This window comes from Trichosurus vulpecula, chromosome 5 (genome assembly GCF_011100635.1).
Source record: "Trichosurus vulpecula isolate mTriVul1 chromosome 5, mTriVul1.pri, whole genome shotgun sequence".
In the NCBI taxonomy this organism is placed as follows: domain Eukaryota; kingdom Metazoa; phylum Chordata; class Mammalia; order Diprotodontia; family Phalangeridae; genus Trichosurus; species Trichosurus vulpecula.
The window spans coordinates 91,183,631-91,211,071 of record NC_050577.1 but is presented as its reverse complement, the minus strand read 5'-3'; the positions used below and the strand labels follow the sequence as shown (position 1 = coordinate 91,211,071).

Sequence of the window (27,441 nt, the reverse complement as noted above, 5' to 3'; positions counted from 1 at the left end):
TTTAGGATTGGTTTTCCAATGTTAGTTCATTTATTATTACCTCATTAAGGTTCTAAGTCCTAGATTGTGGAAGGCAGTTAAATCACCTTACGTCTTGTGTTTTCAGTTGTTTCATGTTTGACTCTTTGTTACCACTTTTAGGATTTTCTCAGCCAGAGATATTGGTGATTTGCATTTCCTTCTCCAGCTCATTTGTATATGGGGAAACCGTCAAACAGGGTTAAGTGACTTGCCTGGGGTTTCACAGCTAGTAAGTGTCTGAGGTCACATTTGACTCAGAGATATCAGTCTCCCTGACCCCAGGTTCAGTGTTCTATCTACTATGCCACCTAGCAGTCCCTTTAGTTCTTGTGCATAATTCCTATTTTGGAGAGCTTTGTGAGTTTATAAGGAATGAAAAATATGCCTATTCCTACATCTTACTTATCATGTGACCTAGAAGTCAGAATTACTATTATTAAGAATAATATTTGTGTGGTATAGCTGCCTAACATTATATGGTATTTTAAGGTTTGAAAAGCAGTTTACAAATTTTATTTCATTTTATCCTTACCAGAACTGTGGGACATAAATGCCATTATTTTTTCCCCATTTTATAAGTGACAAAACTAGAGACAAAAAGGTTAAATGACTTGCTCAGGGTGTCACAGCCAATAAATTTCTAAGTCTGAATTTGATCTTTCTGACTTCAAGTCTAGTACTCTACCCAGTCAATCATTTCCTAGCTGTCTCTCTAGTAGGGAACCCAGAAGGTTGTAATTCACAAGTTCCAGAGCCATTCCACAGATATTTATGTCATCACTGAGGTCCTGATGAGGCTGTAGGGAGAAGAAATAACTTTGTCAGTCTAGTTTAAGTGAAAAGTAGAACTGATTGGGGCCTGAATTGGGGTCATACCTATATCACAAAGAAAAGGTAGTTTACGTAAGAGATATGTGGATATAGAAACAATAATATTTGGTAAGTGATTGAATATGTGGATATGTACTGACACCAAGGTTGTAAACTTAGGTACCTAAAAGGAGGGCAGGATGGGGCCCTGGATAGTAATAGGGAAGATCAGAAGAAGGATGAGTTAAGGTGGAAATAATAGAAGGTAAAAAACAGATAATAGCTCCTATGGAATGTTCTTTCAAAATACCTCTGGAATTTTGATTTCACTGTTACCACTGCTATCATTTCACTCTCATACTCAACAATTTCCAATGACTTCCTGTCCCTTTTAGCAGAGGATGTTAAACCTGGGATCCTAAAGGCATATGCAGAGCCTCAGATTGAACCCTGACTTAAAAATATCATTATGATTATATTAGATGCTAGAAAAAATCATGTTCTTTAAATACATAAAATGTTTCATTTCCATTGATCAATGTAGAAATTATATCAGATACCCACTCTAAAAGAAAAAAAGTAGATTTATTGTGATTCGTTAATTTAGTTGAAAATGCAAAAACATTTAATTGAATAGTTCACACATTTCCCATCTCATTGCTATTTTGCTCTTAGTTTATTTTCATAAACTAAGAGACAAGAATAATGGGCGAGGAGACTATGGGAAGTGAAGGCTGCTTAGGAAAGATCTTGTTATCTATTGTTTGGTTTCTCCTATATTTTAAAAGCAGAATTCTTATTCATAAAATTTAAGCAAAATAGATTTGCAATAAAAGTAATAAAAGGAAAATATAAGTATAATGTCAATATTTGAGTAAATCTAATCAATATATTAATACTTTGAAGCAAACACTAAGAACCCAAACCATTGTGGCTCTGTAAAAATTCATGGTTTCTGGCTTCTACCCTTGGCCCAATTGACAAAGATTAACTTCTGAAGTAAATCAAATCTCTTTAAGCTGATATTTAGGGTTCTCCATAATCTACCTTTTTTATTCAATACTCATTTATTTAATGTCCAATATACATGTATATGCCCATGACTTTAGTATATATTTTACTCATATGAAAAATGAATAAAACACTAGAAGAGGTGACCCTTATGCAATACCCGCATCATGCTTGGAGAAGAGGATAAGGAACCAATGAAAGATAGAAGAATACTCAGATGTAGGAAGATCATAATGTCTAGATCTAGAGCTAGGAAGGACTTCAGGAGACATCTAGTTCAGTCTCTTCATTTTATAGATTAAGAAACTGAGGCCCAAATGATTTGCCCCAGGTTACTTGGATAATAAGTGAGCTATGAAAGTATAGCATTCAATAGCTAGAGAGGAGAGACCATTTTGAATAAGGATGTGTCAGCCAGATCAAGAGCTGCAGAGCAAACAAGGAATAAGAACTAAAAAAAATCAACTTTGGCTGTTGTAGCTTAGAGAGAAATTCCTAGAGTGGTGAGAATAAAAGCCCAGAGGCAAGAGGTAGAGACAATATTGTATAGAAATTTTATGAAGATATTGAGTATGTGCAGTATATCAAAATTCAGTGCAACTGGGATTTAGATAAGAAGAATGCTATCAAGTGCAATTAGGGGAGCATGGAAAAATACCTCTTAGTTCTATGGATAAGGGAAGGTTATGACCAAATAAATGATAGGTAATTGAAGTCAATGGATAATTTTGTTATATAAATTCTAAATTTTTTCATAATAAAACTAGTGCAGCTAAAATTAGAAGGAAGGAAGAACTGGGAGGGGAGAAATGGTATCAAGTTTCTTTGATAAATCTCATTTCTTAGGAATACAGAAAATGTATGCAAATTTAAAAAAAAATAGCTGCCAGTCCCCAATTGACAGTGGTCAAAGGATATAAAGGGCAGTTTTCAGAGTTAGAAATGAAAACTATCATAACCATATGGGAAAAATGATCCCTAACAACTACTAGAGAAACACAAATTAAACAACTCTGAAGGCTACCTCACACCCATCAGATTGGCTAGATGACAGAAAAAGAAATGCAATGCTGTAGGAATGTGGAAAATGGGTACTAAGCACTGTGTGGAACTATGAACAATTCAACCTTCTGGAGAACAGTTGGAACTATGTCCAAAAGGATGCTAATTATGTATACTTTGACCCAGCATACTGCTATTCCACTAATAGTTCGATACTCCAAGGGAAATCAAAGAAAAATTAAAAGACCTATGTATAAAAAATATTTAAAACAGCTCCTTTGTGATGCAAAGAATTATAAACTGAGAGGATGTTTAACAGGTATAGTATATGAATGTGCTGGAATACTATTATGCTGTAATAACTGATGAAGAGGGTCATTTCAGAAATACCTGGTAAGATTTCTAGAGCTGATGCAAAGTGAAGTGAGCAGAACCAGAAGAACCATCTACAAGTAACAGCAATATCATAAAGATGATCAACTGTGAAAGACAATAACTCCTCTCATGACCGATCACAACTCCAAAGAACTTATGATGTAAGTGCTATCCCCCTCAAGATACAGAATTGAAAGGCAGATGAGTATATTTTTCCCTTTATTTTTCTTGGGTGGGGAGCTAATGTTAAAATATGTTTTATATACTTCATATATTTAGTGGATGTTTGTATTTCTTGCCTTCTCAATGAATAAGGGTGGAGGTAGAAGGAAAGAGTAAATTTGAAGCAAACAAAAAATGAAGCAAAAAAGGAAATTTAGTGTAAATGGGGAGAGGAAAGAGCCTTATTAAATAGATCATAAGACATGGTGTGCTTTTATGTTTGAATTGTGGAACTATTTTGTAGGCATCTGCAAAGGAATATTTTCCAATTGAGGAGGTCTAATATCTTTATCTTATAATAGGTTTAGATCATTATTTGTAATTTTCATAGGAAAATCATGTATATTTGATAACATTTGTAATATTATAATAGGCTACCTTATTGTTTAATCTCATTTGGTATTGAATAACTTTTAAATGCCCTTCCCAAAGTCAAGATAAGATATCAAAAGTGACCAAAGTAGGAAATGCTTTCAAACCCTCTATGTGAACTGAGCTTTTCAGAGTAATATCCTTTAAACCTCAGGGAGCACATATTCAAATAAGGTTACTAGGCAATATGAAGAAGTAATCATATTAAAGCTGCTTTTCTTTTTAATCACTGAGTAAGGTGGGAAGGTGCTTTGGGAAAAATACTCAATCAAGACGTAGAGTACAGAACTATTCTTTGAAGGGACCAGAAATAAATGGTACCAAGGGCCAGTGTCAGTCTTTAGAAATGGAAGGTTGTAAGGGGGGAGTGGAGATGAAAAAGGAAGATGTTACCATTGGAGTGTAAAACAGTTTTAGATTCTTCTAGGAGGGCTTCCCCAAATATTCAGAAGGAGCAGTATCTCATGCTCTGCTGGATCACCAGGCAGGAGTTACAACCAGTATATAGAAAGAATCCTGTTCTGGTCCTCAGAGGAAAAAACTCCTTGTTGTTGGTAACTTTAGAGTTCAAGAATCTTGGAAAAGGAAGGAACCTAAAAAGCCATCTAGTTCAATCCATATCTGAACAGAATCCCTTCTGCACAATCCATGGTGTAGACCAGTGCTTATAATCTTCTACTCAAAGATGGCCCATTCCAGTTTGATGCAGTTCATTGTTGGAAGTTTTCCCTTATAGCAATGATATACACACACACACAGACACACACACATATGTATACTTATTGTACTACACACATACCTATACATATATAGGTAACATATATACATAGATATACATGTATATATAATGTATAATATATATGTATATATCTATGTATGTATATATGGACCTTCCATCCATTGTTCCTAGTTTTACCTTCTGTCAAATAGGTCTACCTAGTTATTTTCCGTATGGCAGCACTTCCAAATACTTGAAATTAGTTAATAATTTAGTTAATTAGTTAATTCACTCAAGCCGCTCTGCTCCAGGGTAAATATTACCATTTCCTTACATGTATCCTTATATGGCTTGGCTATCTTTACTGAGAAGCATAAAAGATGCTGCTGTAAATCTAAAAGTGTCTCTTCAACTTGTGGAGTGTTTCTTGGTCCAAGACACGATAGAGAGTTTGCTGAGATTCATCAGACTCATTCACCATGATCAGGTGTTGCTGATCCATATAGAAGTGACTGAATGATTGCACTAGAAGAAACATAGAATGTATTTCAAATGACTATATTTTTGGCCCAGAAATTGAAGAATTTAGGGACCTTGGTGCTATTTCTATTTGTATTAATGAAAGACTTTACTGTAGAAGAGAAAGGAGCACATAGGAAGCAAACTGCCAACCATAGATAGTAGAGATGGATTTGCTTTCCTGGAGCTTGATATAGGACACTAGTGAAATGAACAATAAGGGAAAGGACACTCATATGAATGCTGGGGAAAATGGATTGGATATATTCAAACCTCAGATTTTGAGGAAGGGGAGAAACTACAAATCTGAGCTCTGGAAGAGAGGTGGTTTGATATAAAAAGATGTGCCATAATGGAAAGGATGCCCAGTAATTTCCAGGTGAAAATAAGAGCAAGTTTCAGTGGAAATAGTTATTACACCGATATCTGAAAAAATGGTATATGAGGATATTAAAACTATGTTAGGAATACTGAAGCCCAAAAGGAAGTTGGGATCAGGGGGAAATATTAAAGACAAAAAAACTAATATTTTAAATCACCTTTGTTTTTAGATAATGATCATTTCTGAATATATACCCCTTTCTCAAACTCCACCCACACTTCAACAATGATCCTTCCTTTAAAAGAAAAAGTAATCAAGTCAGCTGATCCATTGGCTGCATTAGATAGCATATGCACCATTTCATATCTATGGTTTTTCACCTCTTCAGTGAGAGGAGAGGGGTGCATTTCCTCCTCTTCTTTGGGGCAAAGAGAAACATTATAATTACATAGCATTCACAATAAAATATTCTTTCCAAACTGGTTTAGAGAAAGAAGAAGGCATAAGGACTTTACATGAAGAAGATGGCATAAATTAACAAACAAAGAAAAGAACTATACACCTTTTGTTTGGTTTTCTCTTGAATTCAAAGCATTGCTGGAGCACCTACTACATTCAGACACCAAGCCAGTGATTCAGGATTTAAAGATATAAACTAAAGAGTTCATGCCCTCAAGGCTTACATTTATTAGGTGGAAAACATGTACAAATACAGATAAACCTATAAAGTAGGATAAATACAAAATAATTTCAATGGTGGTAAGGACACTAAATCAGTGAATCAGGAGAGATCTGCTATAATAGGTAGTACATTAACTGTACCTTGAAGAGGGAGTACATTCCAGAACTGGAGGGATAGTTTCTCCAGAGGCACTGAGGCAAGAGAAGAATGTTTCCAGAAAGGGAACAGCAAAAGGTTGATTTTGTTCCAACATATAGTGCATTAGAGAAGTAATGAGCAATCAGTCTTAAAAGGTTGGTTGGAGATGGATTGTGAAGGGTTTTCACAGGCAGATTATTTGTATTTATGAGGACAAAGAAGATATGAAAACTTCTTGAGTGAAATGATCCAATCCCATTTTTAGAATATCAATTTAGTAACTGTTTAGAGGATGGACTGGAGGGGAGAGGCTAGAGGTTGGAAAATTTATTAAGAGGCTATTACCATAGTCCTAGGTAAGAGGTGATGACTTCCTGACCTCAGTGAGTAGGAGAAGTGACAGTAGAAGAAAGAATGCGGGTATTCATCAAAGAGGATCTCTTTAGCAGATTATAAAGGCTTTAAAATTGGGTGTTTTTTTTTTTTCTTTTTTTCTTCACTTTGTACAGCTTTGCATATAGGCTGGAAGAATTTTAGTGACTTTCCAGAAGAATCTCTTCTTAGTCCTACTATTTTATTAATGACATATATATATATAAAGAATAGAAGATTGATGACTGAAAATCTAAAATTGCAGAAGATTTTTTAAAATTCATAGAGATATTCTGTTTAGAGGTAGAAACAATACTCAAAACTTCTTTTGAAAGAGTAGAACAATATACCCAACCAAAAAATGAAATTTAAGTGGTATACATACATGCATACATGCATATATACATATATGTATGTACAAACATATATGTGTATATAAATAATTTAAACACTATAAACTGCCTAAGTACAGGATGAAGGATACCTGGTTTGATACAGAAAAGGGAAAACCTAGTGATTTTGATAACTACGAGCTTAATATGAACCAAAACTATAAATAATCTCATTTTTAAGCTATATTGAAAATGTTGTTCCTAAGTATACAATGGCTGTCTTGTACTTCATGTTGATCATATGAAATATGATGTGTTACATTGCATTCTGGGCCTCCATTTTAAGAGGTTAAGTTTAGGGACTGACTCTAGATTTTAGTGATATAGGAAACTCTCTGGGGAGGAAATGCTAACAATGACTGTTGGCCTCTTCTCTGCAACTTACCGACAATGGTCTTATACAATTGCCTAGAGCACTGAGAGGTTATATCACTTACCCAGGATCACATAGCCAGTATGATTCAGAGATGGGACTTGAACCCACACCTTTCTAGTTTTCAAGCTGGTTCTGTATCCACTATGCCACACTGCTTCTGTTTAAGGAACATCGATGAATTAGAGTGATTCTGAAGTAATGTTCCTAGGATGACGAGGGGTTTGGAAATCACGTCTTATGGGAAACAGTTGAAAAGGATAGAAATATTCTGCTAAGAGAAAAGGAGTTTAATTTTCTCCTTGCTTCTGCTATTTAACCAATGACTTAAATATAGACATAAAAGACTAAACATGAAGAATAAACATTTCAAGCAATTTTTTAAAGGTAGGAGAGACATCTCCTTCAACAATTAACAGAAACAAGATTCAAATTATTTTTGACAGCTGAGAAGAATGGATCAGTCAGGAAATGAAATTTAACAGGTAAAAGCAAAAGTTCTTCATTTGGGTTAACATTTTACAAAATTTATAGGATGGAGACTTGATTTCATGTGGAAAATACTTAGATTTCAATGACTGCAAGTTTAATATGAACCAAAAGTGTGAGTTTTTTTTTAGAAGCAGCATCAGTTGTAGTTCCCAAGTAATAGGTATGATCTGATCAGATGAAATCTGAAGTATCATGTTAAATTTTGGACAATACATTTAAAAGGGTAGGGATAAGAAATGGATTTGTAATTAATACAAATGATATAATTTAAAAGAGAACTCTCAGATGAGGATATCTTCTTCCAATGCAGGCCAGCACCTTCTCTGAATCATATATCCTTAGATATTTGTCTAGAGCACAAAATTACTTGACCACGGTCTCACAGCCATAATATGTCAGAGGCCAGATATGAACTCAAGACTTCCTGGTTTTGTGGCTAGCTCTTTATACCTTGCATCATGTTGCATTTGTTTAATAGATTGGAAAAATTTAAATGCCTCTAAAAAACGTTCCCAGGATGGTGAAAGGTCTAGAAAACCCCTCATATGAGGACAGTTGAAAGATTTGACCTGAAGAAAATAAACAACAAAAGACCTATTTATTGACTTGAATTGTAAATTATTGCTCTCTTCAAATCTTTAAAGGGCTAATGGGTGGAAGTGGGAATAACTTGTCCTTTGTTTCTCCAATGTGCAAAACCAAAGAGGAGGTTCAATTAAGTATAAATCATTATTATGGACCTCCCATATGCATTAGAGAGAGACAGATTTCAGTACAATGAAAGGAAGAACTTAACTAATAGAGTTATATACAGAATAACATGGAATTCCTTATGAAGACATGCCCTGGAAGCATTCAAGCAGAGAATGGCTGACCATCTGTCAAGGACAATAAAGAGAGGATTCCTGCACTGGGTATAGTGTTATATTCCAGTAAGCTACCTGAGGACAAGAGTGGTTTCATTTTTGTATGTTTATCCCCAGTGCCCAGCAGAGCATTTTACATATTGTGTGTACTTGGTCAATCTTTTTTATTTTAATTGAATTGTGGTTTGGCTGGATGTCATCTGAAGTCCCTTGCAGTTGTCAGATGCTCTTATTTGAGGCTCTGATCTGAGCTCAAGGGAACTCTGGCTCCCTTCTGTTTAATTATCTTTGGCATCCAAAAAAACAGGTTGCTTTGTCATATGGCTCAAGTGTAATTGTACCTAGTAGAAAATTTGAAAACAGTGGGTCAGCTACTCTAAATATGTTCCAGTGAAGAAGGTAGTGTTATCCTATGCATTTAATCAGAATTAACTTCCTATTCCTTGCTGACTACCCAGAAATAGCACTTTGAACATGCAATTCAAAAAGAAACAGCTGAGCAGGTCTCAAAAACTATTCATATTGGTTCTCTGGGCTGTCTGTTGTTCAAGGATCCATTTCTAGCGCCTTTGCTAAGTCTCACTGAGAATTTGACTTAAAATGCAAAGCCAAACTCTGAAATTGGATTCAGATAGAAGAATATGTTATAAAGTAGAGAATTTTTGAATCCGGGAATGGTGGGCCAGAGTTCAACCAGACATACAAGTACTGTAGAATCAGGTCCACTTGACCTGAGAGCAGCATAGATAACCTCCTTGAAGGCCTTACTTGAGGGGACCTGGGAGACCCTCAGTGCCCAAAGAATCATTTTCCCAGAGGAAGTTTATTCTAGCTTAAGACTTTATGTTTAGTGCAAAAGTAGCTCTTTTGGGAGGTATTAATTCCTCCATACCATTCTTGGATACGACATTTTGATAAGACAGATATACATGAGAGGATTTATTGGTGGATGAGGAAGGAACATGAGGGTACTAGTCTCACTAAGTTGCATATTTATCTCAGATAAGAGTGGCTCCAAGGCAAATATCCTCCTGAGACAAATATTGCCAACTTCATGGTTTTGCCCTGGAGCAACATTCACATAGCATATGGCCCATCAGTGTTGGAAACATGCATAAAAAGCTTCAGGGCACGTGAATTTCCAGGATGGGCTTCTACATCTTGGTAACTGTTAGTTTTTGCTAAGATATCATTAGATCTTATGTACATTATAGATTTGGGTCCAAGGCCAACGCTAATCACATTTGAGAAATGGATGAGTTGCTGCTTTCCTATGTCCATTAGCAACAATATACATTTTTTTCTCCCACTCTATTTTCTTAACCCATGTTACTATACTGGGTTGATTGGTATTAATTCTCTCTGAGGTGCTAACTGGTAAGCTACAGTTTTTAACTGAAAAAAAAATGTTTAAAGGAACTACAAGTTATTGCTCAAAATTATGAGGAAACCAAAAGGGCCTAGGGCAGGGGAGTGTGTGTGTGTGTGTGTGTGTGTGTGTGTGTGTGTGTGTTTCAGGGCTGCTTATTGAAAGCAAGGGCTCTGAAAGAGATAGGCAGATTGGATGGAGGTGGGGTACAAAGGCTGAAGAGCTGGTTAAGAGGATGGAATATTAGAAAACGATTTGGATTTAGGGGCTATGGCTTAAAAATTAGGAATGGAGGAGAGGGTCTTGGTTGTGGATGGAGTTCACATAATGAAGGCTGGTAAAATATTTGCTTTCCTGGAGTCTTACAAATCTAATCACAAGGTTTTCAACTGAATGGGAGGATAAGGAGGAACAACTGACAATATCATTTTTCAAGCTACAGACTATAGCAAGTAGCTACAAGGTAGGAAGAAAAGCATCAGGGGTAGACTATGATTCCCAGGAGACAAAACAAGAAAGCAACCAGCAATAGAAGTCATGATAATAGTGGCTAATATTTCCATAATCCTTGCTATGTGCCAAGCATTGTGCCATGCACTTAGCAATTACTGTCTTTATTTGATCTTCACAACACCCCTTGGGAGATAATGCTTTTATTTTTCACTTTACAAATGTGGAAACAGAGGCAAAGAGATTAAGTGAGTTGTCCAGGGTCACACAGCTAGTAAGTGTCTGAGGCCAGATTTGAATTCAGGTTTTTCTGACTCTAGGCTGAGTGTTCTATCTACTGCACCACCTAGCTGCCTGCATGACCTCAGCTAAACATTCACAAATACATATGTAATGGTATCAAGCAAAGTAAACAGATATCCAGATAAACATGGAGGCAAATTTATCTTTGGGCAGGTAGGTGGCCCAGAGGCTAGAGTGCAAGGCCTGAGGTCAGCAACACATCTTCCTGATTTTAATTCTGGCCTCAGACACTTACTAGATGTATGACCCTAGGCAAGTCACTTAATGCTGTTCGCCTTAGTTTCCTCATCTATAAAATGAGCTGGAGAGGGAAATGGCAAACCATTCTAGTATTTTTGCCAAGTAACCCCACAAGGATCATGTAGAGTTGGCCATAACCGAAATGACTGGACAGCAACAATCTTTGCCACAAAAACCCTAATGAAGTCATGAAGGGTCAGCCTTGACTGAAACAACTGAAAACAGCAACAACAAATTTGTCTTCGTCGGTATCACTAACAGTGGGATTAGACTAATGACTCTGGAAAAGTGTACTTTATTCAAAACAATAGAAAAGACATCACAAATCATATTATAAGATACAGGCGCAAGAGGAAATTCAGGAACTAGAGCAAGGATGGAATCGTGGTGGAGAACACTTGTTCAAAGAACAGAGGAATAAATAGAAGTGATGTTGTTGATACAGGTACCACAGATGGCTGGGACAGAAGGAATATGTAAAGCAGGAATTTGGGAAACAGGTTACAAACTGGACATGGAGGCATCATACAGTAGTGATTGAAGATGAGAGGCAGCATGCTATAAGAAAGTATCCTGTACTTGAAGTCAGAGGACTTTGATCTGAAGCCTGGCTCTGTTACTTACTATCTGTATGACTTGTGGATAAGCCATTTAACCTCTGTGGGCCTCAGTTTCTTTATCTACAAATAATTTTGTTTAACTAAAAGGTCTTTCAAATCCCTTGCTGCTCTAAATGTATGATCTAGTGATTTAATTGTCCAGACATCTGCTTGAATGGTACTTCTGCCAAAAGCAGCAGTTAGTACATTGCAGATTTGTCATAACAAAAATTTTGTCATTTAAATGGTGGATAAAACAAAAAAGAGACCTCTTATTGTAGACTTGATTCTCATCCAAAAGGATAAACTTCTTGCTGAAGTTGGTAGGAATCTTGGCAGTGCATGGAGACATGTCAACTAGGGAGAGAACCCCCACTCCATCTCACTATTCATGAAAGGAAAGAGGAGCTATGCATATACTGTGGATTAAGTTTAAAGAAAACACATTCCAAATGTTAAGAAAAGATGGGTAAGATCCAAGGGCTAAAAATGTATGGAGTCAATTTGGACACAAACTGAAAAAAACAATGAGGAGAAAAAGAGAAACTTCTTGAAGAAACAAGGATCATTACACTGGGAATTCATCAACAAACTTGGATTTTTAACATTTTTATAATTGATGGCAACCAGGGAAGGTAACTGAAGACGAATATAAAAGCATGACTTGGTCCTTAGTTGTATTAGTGTTGTGCTGGATGACCTGAGACCAGTGAGGAATGCTTAGAGACATTTTTTTTCTTTGACCTATAAACATAATCCCAAACTGCTACTCTGGGAATTTTCCCAATTTGATATTAAAAACTACCCACAGTAGTGGTGCACACATAGATACACACTCATAATTCCTCTCTTCAGTTGAGACAAAATTTATTATATGGTATATCATAGAGAAAACAGGAATAATTTAAGATCATAGGACTTAGAAAGCATTATAACATGAAGATTATACATTAACGGCAAATACTTCTAATACCTATGGCCTCAAGCAAACCGCCTCCCCTCCAAAGCACAAAAGATAGAAAGTTTTTTCCATACCTAGACATAGTCCTATGTTCACTCTAGGTAAGCCAGAAGCATTGGGACAACAACTTGCTGATCACTAAGAGAATGTTGAAAGTCAATGCTATCCTCAAAATGCTATGTTTGGAGGATTTAGAAGCTACATGAACCATGCTCCTGCCAGGGGAAAGGAAATGTCTGCATTAATTGGAAGAGGGTACATCATATTGAGTCCCAAGTCAATCATTAGCATGCATGATGAAACCTCCTGTACCTGTATCAGGAATGCTATATTTATACTCAATACGTGACCTTGGCAGAGGGTTGGAGGGAGGGACTTCCAATATATTCCAATGACCCAACACTATCTAGCACCCCAGGCCATTTTCTTTCCTTTGCCTTTTTGCTTTTTCCTGATCTGAGCTTTAACCTTGACATTTCCTTCTCCTGCATCTTCTTAAATCAGGTGTTTTTTTCTAGCCCAGCTGTGCTGATTCTGTGCTAGAAATGTGCACTAATACCAGCTTCTGGAAAAAAAAATTCAGAAAAACCTGCAGTTTGTGTCTGTTCAGGTACACTCTTTATAATGGGGAGAAAAGGGGGTCAAAGACCCCCTCATATATTGCTCAAGGCGAGTTGGAAAATTATAGTGGCTGATGAAAAAAAGACAGAACCATTCAAGGCTTATTTTAATTCTCTTTTCCCTGCCAAGGTGAATGATCCTTGGGCTGAAAATAGAATGAAAATGGTTAACAGGGAGTTGTTATCCAAGACAAATGAGGATAATAAGAAAATAACTAGTTGCCCTTGACAAGCAAGTTACTATACAAACTGCATCCCATGGTACTAAAAGAAAGCTCAGATAAGATTGCTAAACCATTGTGATCTTTGAAAATTTTTTGAAAACTAGAAAGAGATTTAACAAGATTAAAGAAGAAAATGTCCCATTTCAAAAAATGAAGAAAAAGCTTGACTTTAATACCTGAAAAAATTCTTGAAAATATTATTAAAGGGATGGTAAGTTTTTATGTGGAAAAAGAAACGATAATCATAAGCAACAGGATGCTTTTTTCAGACATGGAGTAGGCCAGATTAACCCCATTTCTCTTGTGGAGAGGTAAAGGGGGGGACCATACATGGGATGCTATGGTCATGTAAGAACAGAAAACATCAATGAAATTATTTTTTTAAATGGAAAGATTTGCTTGAACCAATGCAGAGTGAAGTAAGTAGAACCAGAAAAAGTTTATTCCTTATCCTATATTACAAAAATGACCAATTTTGAAGATTCTCATAAACTGATTAAAATGAAATGAATAGAACCAAAGAGAAATTTATGTAATAAGACACTGTAAAAAAAACCCAAACCATTTTGAAAGATGAATGAACTGTGATCAATAAAATGACTCTGTGATTCCAGAGGACTAGTGGTGAAAGATGCTATCCATTACAGAGATGTGAGAAACTTAGGGGATAGAATGAGACATATATGTTTTTTTCAACCATTGTGGGAATTAGAATTTTATTTTATTTATTTTTGAAGTATTTATTATATATTTATTTTTAGTTTTCAACATTTATTTCCAAGGGGGCAGCTAGGTGGCACTGTGAGTAGAGCACACGGCCCGGAGTTAGGAATACCTGATTTCAAATCTGGCCTCAGACACTTGACACATTTACTAGCTGTGTGACCTTGGGCAAGTCGCTTAACCCCAATTGCCCTGCCTTCTCCCCTGCAAAAAAACCTGAAACAAACAAACAACATTCATTTCCACAAGATTTGGGGTTCCAAATTTTCTCTCCATCTCTCCCCTCCCCCTGCCCCAAGATGGCAGGCATTCTAATTAGCCCTTCCCCCAGCCTGGTGTGATAGACCTTTCTGTCAACACTCCAGGTTGTCTTGGGCTGGAGATTTGTTTTGCTCTGTCATTTTGTGGGTTCTGTAACTCTAGAATTTGCTTAGAGACATTTTTACAGGTATTTGCAGGGGTTTGGGGGAGGGCTCAAGCAAGTCCCTGCCACCATCTTGGCTCTGCCCCCCTCAGTCCTAGAATTAGAATTGTATTATAGATATTTGTTACAATAAAAATATTCTCCAGTGCAGTGGAAGATAAGAGTGAGAAAGTTGATTTCTCTTATTATTTAAAAATAGAGATGGGGGGAAGTGCTGATTGCAATTTCAGATGACATCACTGTAATCATTTTTCTTCACTGTTTTACTCTTCCCTTATAAACCTTTCACAAGTCAGGCATAATCTAAATGTAATGATTAAAATGACATATGCAAATAAAAATTTTTTACATCTTTAAAAAAAAATGGAAAGCTCCAAAGCTGCTGGTGTGGTTGTTGTAGCTGCCCTTCAAGCCTGCTGCTAGCAATTGCACAAGGAGGCCTCCACGAATTCCAGGTCCAACCACCACCCCAGTGTGACCAAACCTTTCCTGCCAACCTCCCAAGTTGTCACGTCTGGCAAATTGTTTCACCCTGACCTTCTTCTTGTCTCTGCCACTCATGTATTCGATTTTAGGTGTTATTTTAAAGTTGTTCTGAGGAGAATGTTGGTAGAGTTCAGCTGAACTCCTGCCTCTACCCCACCCAAATACAAATGGAAAAGGATCTATCCCTAGGACAAGTCATTCTTTCTATTGTTTAAATACAAAATTCATAATATAGCAAGCCCTTCTTCCTAGAGTCTTCACTGTATAGGCAAAGCTCCACTAGCATCTTGACGTATGGTTAAGGGAATCATGCCTAGAAAGGGAATTTCATAACAACGGACTAGACAATTACCTTTCTTTATTGTTGTTGGTCTTGATGGCTATTGATCAATATCGACTGAAGAAGACACTGTGATAGGTACTCCCTAATGGCCATTTTACTTCAATTTCAGGGAAAGAGACATACTGTAGATATTTTTGACAAGGCAGGTGAAAATACAGGACAAAAGATGTGTGTTTGGGGGAAACCAAATAATTCTTTTAATTTATTCTTATTTTCACTTGTTGCTTTCGGCTATATTTTGAACTCCTATAGATATGCAGAGAAAGATCTCACATATGATTATATCCCAGGTATACTGTGATTCAGAGTTTTTGAAAGGAAGTTATCATGAAATTTCATTGAGTACTACAAAATAATTTTTGAATTGTTTTCAAAATCACTTGATTGAGTTGATACAAAGTAAAAAAAAAGACTTCTGTATCATAGTTTTCCTTCCTTTTTCCTTCCTCCTCTCCTCTTACCCTTCCTCTCCATTTCAGAGAGAGAAAAACTAGAAGAAATAGAATATACTGAAATTTAAAATGAAAAAAGGGGAATATGTGCTTACTTTCTTTGATACTATATTTAAAATTTATATTGACTAAATTTTAACCATATTTTGCGGACATGAGTGTCTGGAAAAGAGGATTTCCTTATTTCCATTTTATATGTAAAAAGCAAAGGCAAAGAATGTACAAAACTAGATATAGCTGTGAAAACTTTGATTTCCCAGACTCTTTCACTTCTAGACATTTAAATACAATTTGGAGTCAAAACAGCAGGTCACAGTATACATAGACAAAAATCAATGGAGTAGACACAAAAGTGTAATTAGGGGGGAGAAAGGAGACAATGAGGGTTATATGAATTTCGGAGGAAAATATATTCAGAGACAAGGAATAGTTAATGATGTCCAGAGCTATTGGAAGGATGATACCTATGAAATGCAATTTTGAGAGACATTGGGAAAGAAATCACTCTCTTCCCTTCTCCCCGACATATACACCAATGTTATAGGATCTTCCTACTCTCCTGTGACGGATTCCTAAAATTTCATGAGCAGAAATTTCCCGTTTTGGCCTTATGTATCTTCCTATTATAATTCATAACCCTGTGGAATAGAAAATACTAAGCTTCTATCCACCATGACTACCTTGGTATGAACTTATCAGTTCCTTTCCAAAACAACTACTTCTTGAGACCCAATTAATCAAAAGTGAGAAAAGAAAGGTCCAGGGATCAATGTATATTCTATGATTACTGCTGATTGACATAAAATATAACTGTGACTTCTTGTCGGAAGGGAAGCCTGGATGGAGGCCTTTCCTTTAGTAAACAAATGAGTTCATTTGATGAGGACATGGTTAGAATTATGTCTTTTTCATATAACTTGTTTTCATTTTCCCTTGTTGAGTCATAGATAGTTTCCTTCTAGCTTGGCTCCTAAGTACTTCACATAGTTCCTCGCACCTTTCCCATAGCCCCATGAAGTGGTGTCCTGGGATTTAGAGATAAAAGCAACTGCAGAGATGATTCAGTCTAATCAATTCTTTTGCATATACATAATAGGTAAAAGATTTGACCAGATCACATTGGTAGTAAATAAGAGAGTAGGACCAGAGTTCAGGGTTGTTCGATTTCAAATCCAATGGCCTTTCCACTCTATATCACGAGAACCCAATTACCAGGCAACAAATAACATTGGAAAAAGTCATAAGCTAAATTGAGGTTCACGTGTCAAGTAGCAAACTAATAACTGGAAATAAGCAGAGGACAGGATCAAAGGGCAGAAGATCACTGATTGCAACTGCCTCATTTACCAGCAACAGCCATGGCCCTTTTGAACTGGTCAGCAGGCCCTAGGACTTATGTCGCCATTGCAGGCATTTGTTAAGTATCTCAAAGTGTCTGAAGTTGCTAATGTAAGCAGAAGCAGGCTATATGCCAGCAGCCCAAGGTCCCTGAAATAGAAAACTAATTCAGGTGTGCCTAATTCGAAGGGTTTCTTTCTTAGTATAATTCCAGTCAAAATAACAATTTCTGGGAAGGACCATTTCGAGGTTAGTTGGGAGCATAAAGGCAAGAAAGTCAAATGAGGGACTTTGTGTAGCCATGTTCTTGCTGGGTGACCTCACCATTTCGTTTAAACACTCTGTGTCTGAAGAATAATGATAAGAGATCTTGCTAGCTCCTTCCTTGGACCTCTGGCAAGTCCTTCCTGGAGTAACGTTGGTGAAATGGGTTGAAAGTGAAAACCTTTTTTAATTCTGAACTGTGCTAAAGATGCTAGGGTCAGTGGACTTGGCTTTTTTGGGAACAGATTAAAAAGATTCAGGAGAGAAGGAGGAAAAAGAAGGTAGTTAAAGGAGAGAAAGAGAGAGAGAGAGAGAGAGAGGAGAGAGAGAGGAGAGGAGAAAGAGAGTGAGAGAGTGACAGAGGGAGAGAGAGAGAGATAGAAGAGAGAGAGAGAGAGAGAGGAGAGAGAGAGAGAGACTTCCAAAGTTTCTGAAAAGGCTGTAGCATTTATTGCCTTTTGACATTATACCAACCTTTTATAGATTCAAAAGGCATATGGTAATTCAGTTTAATGAAAATGTATTGGGCAACTAATATGTGTGGGGCACAATACTAGCAATGCTGGGGATCAAAGACAAAAAATATATTTTCCTCAAAGAACTTGGATTCTACTTAGGCGATACAATATGTATAGCAAATAATAGTAACGAAGGTAATATCTACATAGCACATACTATGTGCTAGGCACTATGCTAAGCACTTTTATAAATATTAACTCATTTAATCATCCTAATATTCATAATTCCTTTCATTTTGAAGCTCAAAAACAGATTCCTCTTTCTCCTATTCACCAAATCACCATTTAGTATGACAAATTCCTTTCTTGGATCTGAGTTGTTTGGATTTAAACTGAGGAGAAAGAAAGATCCTTTTATCTGAAAATAAATGTCTTCTTTCTTCCTGGTCACATCTATAACCCTATCTTTTGTGGCTGTGGAAGAAAGGGCTGCAATTAATGCACTGCGAGAGATTGATTGGGGTTTATAGTATTTCCTTAGAATTATCTAGCCCTTTATTAGACAGGTTATCCTGATTGGGCATATGTGAGAACTCAGAGATGCCTTTACAATTCAGGAGGTAATTCTAAATTAAGACCTAAGCCCTCAAATGGTAACTTTTCAATTTCTCCTTCTTCTCTGCTTTCTACTTGATTAGTAGCTGAGATGCTCAGATATTCATATATTCTATGACAGGTCTCCAGATTTCCTGCTTTTCCTATTAAAGAAACATTTGATTTATCAGGGCTTTAGGAGATAGCTCTCACCTTTTCCATGTGTAAGCCTCAAGGGCCAAGGAATCAATGTTCATCTTCGAAGATGTAACAGCAGGTAATGCGGTTGTCTGGGTCACCCTTTGTATATGAATTAGGGCCTGCTCCAACTTATCTTGGCTCCCTAGGAGCTGTTCAGATAAATATGTTGAATGTTGAAACTGTCCTCTGTGCTCCTTTTTCTTGTTGTTGTCTCAGGGTGAGGGATTAGTCAATAAGCATTTAAATGGACATAGTCACTAAATAGAGAAAAAAAGTAAATGATTTACCCAATTATAAATGCTATATTATTTCAGGGAAGGGTGCGTAGCATGCCCATAGTAATTTGCCTCCCCCTCATCTCCTTTCCTAAAATCTTTCATGGTTATTCTCTTTACTGAAAATTCCTTTTGTTATTTCCTTTTGACATTAGGCAGAAGGAAGTAACACAGATATGGAAAGATATAAATATCAATCCAGACCTGGAAGGTACCTAAGAGGCTCTCTAAGCCAACCCCCTGTTTTATAGATGAGGAAACTGAAGTGGAAAGAGGTTAATTTGCCCAGCGACTTGCCCAAAGGCACGCAGCACTATCACGAGACAACATTTGAAGTCAGGTCTTCTGACCCCAGAGCCAGTATTCTTTCCACTGTACAATATCATGATATTCTTGACATTTCTGCTATAGTTTTTAGGTTTACAAAGTTCTTTTCCCAGCACAAGCTTTTACGAGGTAGGTAGTGCCAATCTATCACTTCTCATCACCTTGCAGCTAAAGAAACTAGAGCTCAGAGAGGTACTGTGAAGTCCCCAAGGCCTCATAGCTAATACATGTCAGAGCCAGGAATCAATATAGGCATTCTGACTTCAAGTCACCTGCCGTTTCTGCTCAAACGATGCCTCACCAATAAATGTGGCTAATAGTTTGCCTGGTGGATTATAGAGGGATGGACAAGAGGATTTCTTGAGATCCTCTTCCAGGTCTAGTAACGTTCATAAAGCCAAAGGATCTTTTAGCAAGCTCCTAACAAATACTTAACTAAATAGAATCTTGTGCATGAATCAGTGTTATATTTCTAGGCCAACAACACTGTATTTCAACGTCATTAGGCAATATAGTGGGGGCAGCTAGGTGTCACCATGGATAGACGCACTGAGCTTAGAATCAGGAGGATTCATCTTCATGAATCTGAATCCAGGACTCAGATACTAGTTTGTGTGACCCTGGGCAAGTCCCTTAACTTTGTTTGCCTGCCTTGTTATCTACATTCAGCTCCATTGTCCTTAAAAACCAAGACAGGAAGCAGTAGTATCAGCCCTAAAGAAAATTGTGGGGGCAGCTAGGTGGTGCAGTGAGTAGAGCACCGGCTCTGGAGTCAGGAGGACCTGAGTTCAAATCTGACCTCAGACACTTTACACATGTACTAGCTGTGTGACCTTGGGCAAGTCACATAACCCTAATTGCCCTGCCAAAATAAACAAAACCAAGACAAAAAAACAAAATGAAACAAAACAGAAAATTGTCCAGTGGTCAATATTCATTTTTAGCAAACCTCTCACTCTTTTGGACATCATTCTACTCCTTTCCATGACCTCACACTTCCTTCTTCCTCCTCCCTCCTCAAAACTTAACTGTCCTATGCTCAGTTTCTCCAAGCCCGGTCCTACCTCTGTTAGGAAGCAGTGAATAGCAATGCGTTAATCAGGTAAAGCGAGCTAGCCTACTTGGTTAGCCAGCTAATGAAATATGATGTCTCAATTAATTTAAAATGCATACATAATTAAAATAGCTCAATTCACTACCATTTACTTATCGTGGTTTCATCAAAAAGTCCAGTGATATTGGTGATATGTTACACCAATTAAACTTCAGAGAACTGGTCCTTGAAAAAGTTAAATAACTTTCCTACAAGTCATTTAGGCAGCTGGATGGACACATAGGACAGAGCCCTGAGCTGGGAGTCATAAAGGTCTGAATTCAAATACAGTCACAGACAATTACTAGTTCGGTGACCTCGGGCAAGTCACTTAACCTCTGTTTACTTCAATTTCCTCAACTATAACATAGGGATTATGATAGTATCTATCTCCCAAAGTCATTGTGAGGATCAAAGGAGGTAATATTTGTAAATTCTTGGTGCAGTATCTTGTTCATTTTAGTGTACTTAATAAATGTTGGTTTCCTTCCTTTCTTTCATGAGTGCACAACTAGGTAGAAAAGATATTCAAAGCCTGATTTCCTGGCTCCACATTCCAGTCTCTTCCTTTCTTTTCTCTTCCTTTTCTTAATCTCTCTTCCTTTTTCTTTCCTTCTCTCCCCTCCCTGCACCTCCTTTCCTCCCTCTTCCTTCCTTTTCCCCTTCCTTCCTTCCTTCCATCCACCATCAGTCTGCCTTCAGACATTTCACATAGGCAGCTGGACCCCTTTGTCTTTTACACATACGTGCCAAAGCACGCCACCATCTTTTGAGAATCTTAAGAAGGCTGAAACTATGATCATGTTGCAAAATAGAATTTTCTGATTTTTCTAGTCAATTCCATTGAAGTAGGTGTGTAGGTAATCTGACTTTGATCAGAAATAAAAAGAAAAGAGGAAAAGAACACTATCACTCAAACACACACAGCACAAACACACATTCATAAATACCTACCACTACCGTAATAGGTCTACTCTACCCCTAAGCCCACCTCCCATGATATCACCGCAATTATCTAGAAGAATCTAAAGAAGGACTGATGTGTGGTTCTAACCCCTATTGGTCCCTATATCAAAAACATCTCTCCAAGATCCCAGAGGTATGGCCTAGGCTTTTCTAGGCTTTCACAAATGAAAACAATGAGTTTTTCAGTCACAATCATTCATCAGTCCTTGGAGATGAGGAGAGTCCTAGAGGCTTCATTCCAAGAATGAATATGATTTCATGAGGAAGGGATCTGCTTCTCTGGCTTGTAAAAATCCTTTGAATTTTACCATCATTTTCTCAATGATTCTGTAATAGAATTGAATGCATACTGCACTGGGGAATTCATGTGGCCTCTTACAAGTTTGTTGGTTTCCAATTAAATTACAACCAACAGAAGAGCCATGATGTCTTATGATATTAACTGACTCCTCAAAATTAGGCTAAAATGGAAAACAAAATAAAAATATCCCTTCTCCTAAATAGAAACATTATTTCAGAGGCTCTACAGGGATCTCCCTACAGGATAGATGCCTGTTATTGTTTATATTAACAAGGTGAGTAATAGTAAAAAAAAATTAGATGTTTAGCTTAATAAATTTCTTTAAGTGGTGGAAAGAAGATAGAGAAAGAAGGTAAAGAAGGAAGAGGAGAGAAGAGAAAGAAGAGAGGGTAGAGTGGATTCACATGTACCTTGTGCATCTTCAAAGGAAGATTAACTTATGTTTAATAATCATTTGAATTAAAGCACAATTTCTTCCATTTCATATTTTTGAAAGTTGTTAATTCTTGGATGGATGCTCAAATAACTAGAATACCTAACCTGAACAAATATGCCTTTCCAAACTCTATGCAACTCTAACTCTGGGAAGTTTCAGGTAACATCTTAAACTTCTACAAGATTTTCCTGGTCCCCCTTTAATGTACTTAGTGCTTTCCTTCTGTTAATTATCTCAAATTATCCTGTATAAATCTTGTTTGTATATAATTGTTTATGTGTTATCTCACCTACTAGATTGGGAGCTCCTCAAAGGCAGGGACTATTTTTGTCTCTTTTTATCCTCAGTCCTTAGCACAAGCCAAGTGCTTAATGGTTGTTGACTCCTGAGAATAATAATACTATTAGTACAACCAGAACATCCCCTCCCCCACCCCATAAGTAGTATCTTTGCTTATTGAATGTAAGCTCCCTTGAGGGAAGGGATTGTCTTGATTGCTTATATTTATATCCCCAACACTTATCACAGTGACTGGAATGTAGTAAGCACTCAGGAAATGTTATTCCACTCCATCCCCAGATACATCAGATAACAGAATTTAGACTATTAAGCTTAAAACTGCACCATGACTTTTGGGACATTTTATACTTCCCCTTCTCGAGTTCCAAAATAAAATGGTCAGCATGAGCTAATTCAAAAGTATCAAATTTGAAGAAAAATAATAAATTTGAATTAATTTGGGATTGTGAGACAGATGTTATCTAGTTAAGCAAGGCAGAGTACATAGTTTGATACACTTTGTTATAACCAGTCTGATAAGATTCTCTGAAAGCCAAAAATGTAAGGATTTAATTTTTATTCAAAACAGCCATACTTAGAGTAACAGAGAAGCAGCACTATATGGAAATGCAAATTTCAACTCTCAGAACTCAGAGCCATATGGTACCTTAGAGATGATATAATCCAACCCCTTCATTTAATAGATGTAGGAACTGAAGCACAGAGGACAGGTCCAAGATCACCCAGTGAATCAGAGGTAGAGCCAGGACCAGAGGCCAAGTACTTTGCCTCTTAGTTCAACATTTTTTCTACTATTCCTGTATTTGAATAATCAAGTAGAATTTGCTTCAACAGATGCCAAGTCAAGTCAACAATTATTAATCACCTACCATGAATTAAGCAGTATGCTAACTTCTGGGTGTACAAAGGAAGGCAAAAAATTCCTTCTCTCAAGGAGCTCAGAGTCTAATGGTGAGGTGATGTACAAACAAGATGGCCAATAAGGATAACGTGGAGATAATCTCATAGGAAAGGCACTAACATTAAGGACTGCAAGGGAAAGCTTATTGTAGAAGATAGGATTTTAGTGGAGATTTGAAGAGACTCAGGGGAGCCAGAAGATGGAGATGAGGAGGGAGATACTTCTAGGAATGAGGACAACCAGCAAAAGGCCCCAGAACTGGTAGATGGAATGTCTTGTTCAAGGAAAAGCAAGGCAGCCAGAGTCACTGGATTGCAGAGGACATAGAAGAGAATAAGGTATAAGAAGACTGGAAAAGTATGAATGATATAGGTTATGAAAGGGTTTTAAAGCCAACCAAGGATTTTTTTTTAGTGGCACCTGGACGTAATAGCCATTTTAGTTTATTGAGTGGGGGGAGAAGGAAGCGACATGGTCAGACTTGCACAAATGGAAGATCATTTTGACAGTTGAATGAAGTATGAAGCAGAATGTGGAAAGACTTGAGTTAGGGAGACTAACCATCAGGCTATTGTAGTAATCCAAGCATGAGGTGTTGGGGGCCTGCAGGAGTATAGCGAACAGCATCAAAGAAGAGAGAGGGGTATACATATACAAGAGAGATATTGCCAAGGAAGAAACAAACTGCCTTGAAAACTGATAGAATATGGTGGGGGTGGGGGTGGGGGTGTATGAAAGAAAGGAAAGAGTCAAGGATGACACCTGGGTTGTGAGTCTGAGTGACTGAGAGGACAGCGGAACCTTCAATAGTAGTGGGAAAGTAAGGAAAAGGGTGTACTTCTGGGGGAAAGTAGTGAGTTCAGTATTGGACATGTTGAGTTTAACATATTTTTGAAACATTTAGTTTAGGATGTCCAGTAGGCAGATGCAAATTTGTTACTGGAGGTAAGATTTGTTGCTCCTTCATATTGTCATTCGAAGAATGTCATAAGTTAGCATGAATAGAGTGTTAGATTTGCTGTCAAGAAGACCTATGTTCAAATATCACCTCAAATACTTCCTTGTGTGACTGTTGCCAAGTCATTTAATCTCTATAGGCCTCAGTTACTCATCTGTAAAATGAATGAATTGTGCTCTAAATTTATGGTCTTATAAGTTAAAGCAAATAGGAAAAAGAGGCTAGTTGAGCTTACAGATAACACTCTGTAACCTGATTTCTTCTTGCTTTATGTTCCCTACAAACACATTTCTTTTCTTAAGCTACTTAAAAGAGATTGTCTTATTCCACCTCTGTATGCCAATTGCTTTTTTAGATTATATATCTCATTAAGTCCTGTCTATCTTTAATTTCTAGCTTCTGTTGTAATTGAGTGTTCAGTCATTGTTATATTCGCCATTCTGCCAACATTTATTAAAATGAAGCAATTAACTATTTTCTTAAATGGAGTTTAGAGGTAAGGCTCATTAGGCTTAGACTCATTACAATTAACTTGAATGATAAATGCAAAATTATCTTATCCGTTCTTTGCTCTGGAGAGTGGTTCAAACAGATTTCTCTGATGTACACTTTCATTTTGCACATTATGCGGAAAATATTTCTCTAGTCTCTATAGTGAAACTCAATAGGCACTAAATGGACATGATTAAAAATGTAAATCCTTGAGTCAGCTCACAGGGGTTCCTGTGCCATTAGTATCTGAACTCTAGCCCACCTTGCTCTGAACACCATGTTTTCTAATGATCATTTAAAGCCTCCCAAGTTATCTGGGCTGGGGTAGATTCATTTTTCATCCCCAATGATTTGGATTCATTTGAACAAGATATAATTCTCCTCTTTAACAAAAGAAGGCAAAATATCAAGGGTTGCTCTCTGGGAGAACAGTTTCTTCTCTGAGCATTTTGCTTTATAAATTCTAGGACTTTGCTAAGTGTTCTTTTCTCTTCTGCCAGGTTACTCAGTTACACCAAATGATTCAGCTCATTTGGCTACCTTGTTAGTCTCACGAATATTCACAAAGCAAACACTTCCAAAGTCTTGATAGAGAAGGTTCCTGAGAACAAAAAGGAGTCTGACCTTTGAAAATTTGCCACATAGGAAGACTAGGAGGCCACTAAGTATAAATCTATTAAAACTTAAAATATCTGGCCTAGGGCCAGATGGATTTACAAGAAAATTCTATCAAACATTTAAAGAACAATTGATTTCAATACTATATAAACTATTTGGAAAAATAGGTGAAGAAGGAGTCTGACAAAATGTTTTTTATATTACAAATATGAAGCTGATACCTAAACTGGGAAGAACCAAAAAAGAGAAAGATGATTGTTAGGCCAATTTCCCTAATGAATATTGATGCAAAAATTCAAATAAAATATTAGCAAACAGATTACAGCAACTTTGTCAGGTCTAATACACTATGACCAGGTAGGATTTATACTAGGAATACAGAGCTGGTTCAATGTTAGGAAAACTATCAGCATAATTGACTATATCAACAATAAAACTAACAGGAATTATGTGATTACCTCAATAGATGTATACAAAACTTTTGACAAACACCCATTCCTATTCAAAGCAATAGAGAGCATAGGAATAAATGGAGTCTTCCTTAAAATTATAAGTAGCATCTATCAAAAACCATCAGCAAGCATTATATATAATGGGGTTAAACTAGAAGCATTTCCAGTAAGATCAGGGATGAAACAAGGGTGTCCATTATCACCACTGTTATTCAATATAGTACTAGAAATGTTAGCTTTAGCAATGAGAGAAGAAAAAGGAATTGAAGGAATTAGAATAGGCAAAAAGAAACAAATCTATCTCTCTTTGTAGATGATATGATAGTATACTTAGAGAATCCTAGAGAATGAAGTAAAAACTACTTGAAATAATAAACAAATTTATCAAAGTTGCAGGAGATAAAATAAACCCACACAAATCATTGGCATTTCTATATATTACCATCAAAGTCCAACAGCAAGAAATAGAAAGACAAATCCCATTTACAGTTACTGTAGATATAAACTATTTGGGAGTCTTCTTGCCAAAATAAAGCCAGGAACTATATGAACACAATTACAAAACACTTTTTATGCAGATCAAGTCAGATCTAAATAATTGGAAAAACATCACTTGCTCATGGTTAGGCCAAGCTAATATAATAAAAATGACAATTTTACCTAAATTAATTTACTTTTTCAGTGCCATACCAATCAAACTACCAAAAATTATTCTATAGAGCTAGAAAAAATAATAACAAAATTCACCTGAAGAACAAAAGATCCAGAATATCAAGGGAATTAATGAAAAGAAATGCAAGAGAAGGTGACCTACCTATACCAGATATTAAACTGTACTATAAAGCAACAATCATTAAAACTACTTGGTGCTAGCTAAGATATAGAGTGTTGGATCAGTGGAATAGGTTAGGTACATAAGACACAATAGTCAATGACTATAGTAATCTACTGTTTGATAAACCCAAAGACCCCAGCTTCTGGGATAAGAACTCACTATTTCACAAAAGCTGATGGGAAAACTGAAAAATAGTATGGCAGAAACTAGGCATAGACCAACATCTTACACCCTATAGCAAGATAAAGTCAAAATGGGTACACAATTTAGATATAAAGGCTGATACTAAGAGCTAATTAGGAGAGCAACAAATAGGTTACCTGTCAGATTTATGGAGAAGGGAAAAATTTATGATCAAACAGGAAATAGAGAACACTATGAAATGCAGAACAGATGATTTTGATTACATTAAATAGAAAAGTTTTTGCACAAACAAAGCCAAAGCAACCAAGAATAGAAGGGAAGCAGAAACCTGGGAAAGAATTTTTATAACCAGTGTCTCTGATAATGGCCTAATTTCTCAAATATATAGAGAACTGAGTCAAATTTATAAGAATACAACTCATTCCCCAATTGATAAATAGTCAAAGGATATGAACAGGCAGTTTTCAGATGAAGAAATTAAAGCTATCTATAGTCATATGAAAAAACGCTCTAAATCATTATTGATTAGAGAAATGCAAATCCACACAACTCTGAGTTACCACATCACATCTATCAGATTGGCTAATATGACAAAACAGGAAAATGA

General features: G+C 36.6%; 1 long non-coding RNA gene across 1 annotated transcript; it reads right to left on the bottom strand.

Moving 5' to 3' along the window:
• Positions 1 to 525: 525 nt before the first annotated feature.
• Positions 526 to 18,942, bottom strand: LOC118851522. Its single transcript, XR_005010499.1, has 3 exons — positions 18,749 to 18,942; positions 7,394 to 7,489; positions 526 to 818 (listed from the first exon to the last, which is right to left on the bottom strand). It is a non-coding gene; the product is annotated as an uncharacterized LOC118851522 (long non-coding RNA).
• Positions 18,943 to 27,441: the final 8,499 nt, after the last annotated feature.